At 46.2% G+C, this 6,214-nt stretch overlaps 1 long non-coding RNA gene across 1 annotated transcript; it reads right to left on the reverse strand.

The window, feature by feature from the left end:
• Window positions 1-4,146: 4,146 nt before the first annotated feature.
• LOC144989552 (uncharacterized) lies at window positions 4,147-5,983 on the reverse strand. Its single transcript, XR_013653800.1, has 2 exons — window positions 5,609-5,983; window positions 4,147-4,947 (listed from the first exon to the last, which is right to left on the reverse strand). It is a non-coding gene; the product is annotated as an uncharacterized LOC144989552 (long non-coding RNA).
• Window positions 5,984-6,214: the final 231 nt, after the last annotated feature.

Consider the following 6,214-nt stretch of genomic DNA (forward strand, 5'->3'; position numbering starts at 1 on the left):
AAGTTCAGTCCATGGCTTATTTCTAGCTTTCCCTGTACTGTCTATTCTGGAAACAATGAAAACATCCTTCCTTCCCCTGGGGTCCTGCTGCAGCACTTCCTGCTGGAAATGAAGCTGATTTGTTAGAGCTCTGAATCTCTCAGCATCACCGTCACACTTCTCCATGTTACTATCATCTTTCTCTGATTGCTAAAGACCTGCATCAGTGATTATTTCAGTCAAGTTCTTCTTCTTTTCAAATGTTTTCTCCTGCTTTCTGCCAAAGCCTCCACTGCTCTTAGTTGCTTCTCTTCATGGCTCTCTGTGATGCTGGCCTCCCTTACTTTGGATTTAGCCTCCAGCTCCTTTCTTCTTTTTCTTACATCACCTAGTAGTTGTTCCAGCTTTTCAGGAGATAACTGAGACATCCACTCTGATGTCTTATTGTAGGAGGACATCAGATATGCTTCATTTGTAACAGCAGATGCATTAGGCCTATGGTGAACAAGATGTTTTAAGGGCCAGCAGTACTGGTTGGAGCAACTGACCACAAAGTTCCTCATAATCACTTTTCTTGGTGAGAGATTGAAAAACTTCATCCTTTTCAATGAGGTGGTCTGGAAACAGACGTTCCTCCTGCATGAAGACGAAGAGAGAGTCTTCATTCTCAGAGTACTCTCCAAGGAAATCGACCAAACTTTTGTAGAAGGTGTTTAGGTCAAGAATGTGTCCATCTCCTTCTGTTAGACCACAGTGGAGGGGTGACAAGTGGAGTCCTGCACAGGACTATTGTCTTCATCCCGCCTGCACCCGCAAAACTCTGAGGATTTATTCCCGCACAATAACAGAGATGCATTGATTTTGTATCGTCTCCCGTCCCGCAGGAAAAATCCACGTATTTGTAATGATATTATTACAGAGATTCATGCCCCTCCAGCCTCATCTTTTCATGCATTCCTCTTTTGTGTAATGTGTAATTATTAAATCTATTTTCACTAATATGTTGTTCACTGAAGGTCACACGTTCCCAGATGTTCTTAGGGAAAGTGGGTTCTCCTCGGCTCAGGGAGGTTCTGATAGAGAGATGTTTGGCATTTCTGGTTCTGATGGTTCTGGAGGAGGTTCTGATAGAGTGATGTTTGGCATTTCTGGTTCTGATGGTTTTGGAGGAGGTTCTGCCTTCGGTTTGGATTTACGGAGAGTTTTACGGTCAGCCTGCAGCTTTGCTCTAAAACGGTGAAAGAGAGAAAACTCTTCTTCATGTTTGCTCTTTCCACCTTTTTTCATGTCTCTCCATTCAGCAGCAGCTCACTGACGCGTAGACTTGATGACTTTTGAGTGACGGCTCAGAGGGATGGGATTCCGCTTCTTGCTGTAAAATGTGACAGTCTTTAATGATCCTCCCGTGTGTGCGTGAGTCCGCACGCAGACACACAGCCTGAGGCGCTGAACCAGCTGGTAAAGATGCAGGTCAAAGTAGGGTTGTGCCGATGGACGATATCATCGTCCATCGTGATGGGTGACTGACATCACGATGGAGAGACCACCATCGTGATGCCACGCCCCCGCCACGTTGCGAGTCGACACCATAAGCCGCGGTTACATGTACAAAATATCCTGATGGGATCAATGGTCGGATTAGAATCCAACCGTGTAGATGGGCCCAGAAAAATGTTTTCAGAATATAAAAACGTTCACTAAGGTCACAATTTCGGTCGGACTAAATCCTTCGCACATGCGCAGTTGGGTTTGAAAACCGGAAAGGGATACAACTTCCGCCGAGCGGCTTTTTTTTTCAAACTTTATTGATTGTAACAATTCAATACAAAACAATGAAACATCACAGAGCGGCTATATACATTGACATGTCAGCACGGTAATATACAAGACTATCTTCTAAACGTGCTTTTAATAATGTTACGGTTGTTATGAAACTGTTCGCTTATCATTTGAATTTTAATCCGTGTGGTCAGTGCTTTTTCTGAACGAAGCCAGGATTAGCAGTATGCTAACACGGGCTAACAACATTAGCTTTGGGTGGCGTTGCACGTAAACGTGTAAGAATAACATCAGCCTTTATTTAGTCGGGACACGACTGTTTCAGAAAGGAGGTTCAACCAACTCTGAGGTTGAACTTGAACTCTGAGTTGGTCAATCGGGAGATTAACAACTCTGAGTTTTCTGTTTCAGAGAAGCTGATCCGAGTTAGATCAATCAACTCTGAGTGGACTGATTCGGAGGTGAGCGTGCGCACCGCGACTATAAGAAGCCATTATCAAGGTCTTCACCCGCCTGGTCCTCTCGGGGCGGCCGGGCTTATGGGTGTCCTGTCGGCTGCGGGAGGGGTCGGGCATGCGGCGCTGGGGGTCGGCCGGCTGGGGGGGGGGTTGCTGCTTGGCGGCGGGGGTAGGGAGGGTAACCAGATGATTGTGAGTATGTGTGTGTGAGTGCATGGGTAGGACCGACCTGGGGGCTGGCTCGCTGGGACCCTCTGGGGCTTTCCCTCCCCATCACAGAGAGGGGAGGGCACTGAGAGGGTTGGGGAGGGGGGGTCAGATATTATGGCGGGGGGGGGTGGTAGTGCGTAGGGTTTTAGGGGGGTGGCTGTGGCTGTGGGTGCGTGGCGATCCCTGGGTTGCTAAGGTCGCGGGCCTGGGCTGGCTTGCGGGGACGGGGCGCCGGTCGGGTGGTGGCCGGCTCTTGGGTTCCGGGGGCCCTGGCTTCGTCCCTGGCCTTTGTCTCGGTGTCCGGCGCCCGGTGGCCCCCATGGCTGCCGCCTGGTACGGCTAAGCGCTCCTGTCTTGTGGCCTGGGGGCCGGACACTGGGTTCGCTTGTGCCTCTGGGCATTGGGGGGGCCCCTGTAGGGGGGCCCTCTCTGTGCCTGGCTGGTGGGGTGGGTGGTCCCCTCCTCCTCCCCTCCCGGGCTGCCTGGGTCCGGATGCTGGGGGGGCTTCTGGCCTGGGGGGCTCTCCTCCCCTCTCCTGGTCTGGCTGGTCTGGCTGGGTAGGATCTGGCTCCCTTTATGAACACACGGTTCACGTCGGCAGCATGCATGTATCTCCACCCCCACGTGCACGTGCACACTCCACACTGCTCCCTGTCTGCTTCATCCCTCCTCCTTACCTACAGTGTATTGATGGACAGTTTTTTTTTCTCGCTCATCTTAGTGTCAGATTTTCACCTTTGATGTAACATTCGTCTTTCCAGCAGATCTGGTATAATTGTTACAGCTTAAATTAATAACTTAGTCAAATCAGTGCTTGTATCCCCCACCTTTTCACCTTTCTTCCTTTTACTCTCTTCCACCCTCCCCTCACATTCTTCCCCTCTCCCTCCCCACACACACTAAATGTAACAAATAAATAAAAAATAATACGACAAAAAGGGGTTTATACAAATCTACACTAAAGAAAAAAGAAAAAGAAAAAAAGGAAAAAGAAAAAAAAACGAGTAAAAAAAGAAAAAAAAAAAAAAAAAAAAAAAAAAAAGAAAAAAAAAAGAAGCCATTATCAATGGAGCGCAGATATCACGAGTCACCATGGCAACCGTGAAAAAAAGAGGTCTGCGTATTTTTCTCCAGCTGAACTTGACGTGCTGCTGCAGAGTTACAGTGAATATGAGCACATATTCCAGAAGAAAAGCAACACCGCTGCATCTGCAAAACAGAGACAGTTAGCGTGGAAAACATAGCTGCTCAAGTTAATGCCTAAGTTTGCATTTAAATCATTGTTATAAAATATTGACTGTAATAACTTTTTAAATAACGTAAGGAGTGAAATAAAAAATGGCGATATTTAGGTGTACTTTTGAAGTGTTATTCCTGGTGTAAATGCATGAAATGCTGCATAGTGTACAGAACCAATCTGGGGGGAAAATGCATTTAACGTCGGTAATGTTTAGAGGACTTTTTTGGTAACCTTCCCCTCTTGCAAACGTTGGTCAGTTTAATATTAATACATGCAATTGTGTTTTTCAAAGTGAACTTTTGTCTACTGTTGAACCTTTCGCTGCGCGAAGACTTCTCCTTTCTTTTCTCTCGTCTTTCCAACCGTGGTCAGAAGCGCAGGGGAGATTTCCTTCAGGGCCGAAGGGAATTCTCCTTCGGGGTTCACTTCCCGTTGGAAACCCTCAACCTCCAGAGCGGATTAAGAATGACTCCAAAACAGTTATTCTGGGAATGACACCTTCTCTTTATTTAACTAAGTGCTCCGTCCTCCGAACACACAATATATACCACGCTCCCCCCCCCCCCCCCATCTGCACCTGCACTCGCCCCTCAACATAATTCAATCAGGTCAAATGTGAGCATGTCATGGATGTAGGCTTTGTTGACAATATTTAACATATGAAACATCTACATAGCAATACATATCTAATGTTGTTTTCATTGTATATATGTAATTGACTGCAACGAAAAACGGTAACGCTCAAACAAAAACGTATGGGGAAATGACTAAAAATCGAGTCTAGGTCTCAAAATCCTCGTACGAGGTAAATGTAATTCTCTATGAATTAATGCAGCCTCCTCGTCTATTGGGTCCTCCAAAAAAGGACAAGCCATTCTTGTCACTTAGATCGTGTGACGGAAATGTGGGCAATGAAGGTTGAAGCGAAAAATACCGCTTCGTCTTTAAAAAGGGGAGGGGACCGACAGAAACCTTGAGTTTGGAGAATAAAACCTGCTCCCGACCAGGTTAGGTTCACAGCATAAGTAACCATGGACACTGACTCCGAGTATAAGTTACCTCTCTTTCAGAAATGGGTTTGACTTACTCTGCTTTCTCTGGTTTAACAAACCTCCGATTCTGAAACGGAAAACCCAGGGTTACCCTGATTTCAGGGTTAATGCACTCAGAGTTTACACTTAACCTCCTTTCTGAAACAGGCCCCTGGGGTGTATTCCAGAAAGCAGGTTATGCGGGGATTCCGGAAGATGGCGGAGTGAGTGGCGGTGTTTGAGGCAGGGTCTGAAAGAGAAACCAATTTTTGTGTCCAATTAGGAATTGTGGTGAGACCAACCATCCCCACAAGTGTCAGAAAACCAATATTAGGAAGAAAAAAAATATGCATATCTTCTGGATATATGTTTCACGTTTTTTCTCTACTGCATGAAGAATGGCTAACCCAAAGCAAGCTAACGTTAGCGACCATGATTATGACCTCCGGAGTCTTGAAAACAGTTGTGAGGAAGAAGAAACAGTGCAAATGGAGCCGATCTGCTTAGACAGCCCAAACCCAAAAAGAATGAAGAAACGAGGAGCCACGAAAAAACAAGATGGCGCTAGTAATGCAACCTCACTCACGCCATACAGGCCATTCTAACCAGATTTGACAGCCTTGATTCATGTATGGATGAAATCCAAACAGCTCTGAAAAGATTTGACAACTTGGAAAAGAAATTGGAAGGCATAGAGATCGGATGGATGGGATTGGAAAATCTACAAAAGAGAACAAAGAAAATATTGTGAAGCTGCAAGAATGCGTGGAGCATGTCTCATTAGAAAACAAAGAGTTGAGAGAGAAATGTCTGGAGAGCGAAAGATACAAGAGGAGATGGGACCTGCGGCTGATGGGGGGGCCTGAGAAAGACAAGGAAAACACCAGAGAGGTCGTCCTCGGTATCCTCACCCGTGTGGTTCCGATGTCTGTGGAGAAGCTCCGGGACACCGTCGACACCGTTCATCGGCTGGGAGAAAGAGGCGCAGTGAATAACAACATGCCAAGAGCCATAATCATCCAGTTTGCAATGCGCACGGTGAGAGACGAAGTTTGGAGAAAATCCAAGGAAGCCAGAGTCTGCAAAGAGATGAAGATCTACTTCAGGGAGGACTTTACCAAAGAAGATCGGGAAGCAAGAGCCAAACTCTGGCCGATGGTGGAACAAGCCAGACGGAGCGGGACGAGAGCCCTTCTGAAGGAGGGATACGCGCTGATGAAGGGAGGAAAGTGATGCCATGACGACCAGAGACAGAGTTTAAAGGTCTGTTATTGTTGAGCATTAGAATGTTGTAAATTGAAGGTTGATAACAACAAAAAAACAACAAAAAAAAAGAACTTTTACTATTATGGGGGAAGTTGGTCCATTTATGTTGCTTTATGGTTTTGGACAGACATTCTGCTCATTCCTGCGTTTTCAGGAAATCTCAGCGTTTATTTAGACACAAAGTATTCTGCTCTGTGTTCATGTCTATTTTATTTGTTTCTTTAAATACCAGAGGTTTGAAAATGATTACA

This window comes from Oryzias latipes, chromosome 2, assembly GCF_053564925.1.
Source record: "Oryzias latipes strain Hd-rR chromosome 2, Olatipes_Hd-rR_3.1".
NCBI lineage: Eukaryota > Metazoa > Chordata > Actinopteri > Beloniformes > Adrianichthyidae > Oryzias > Oryzias latipes.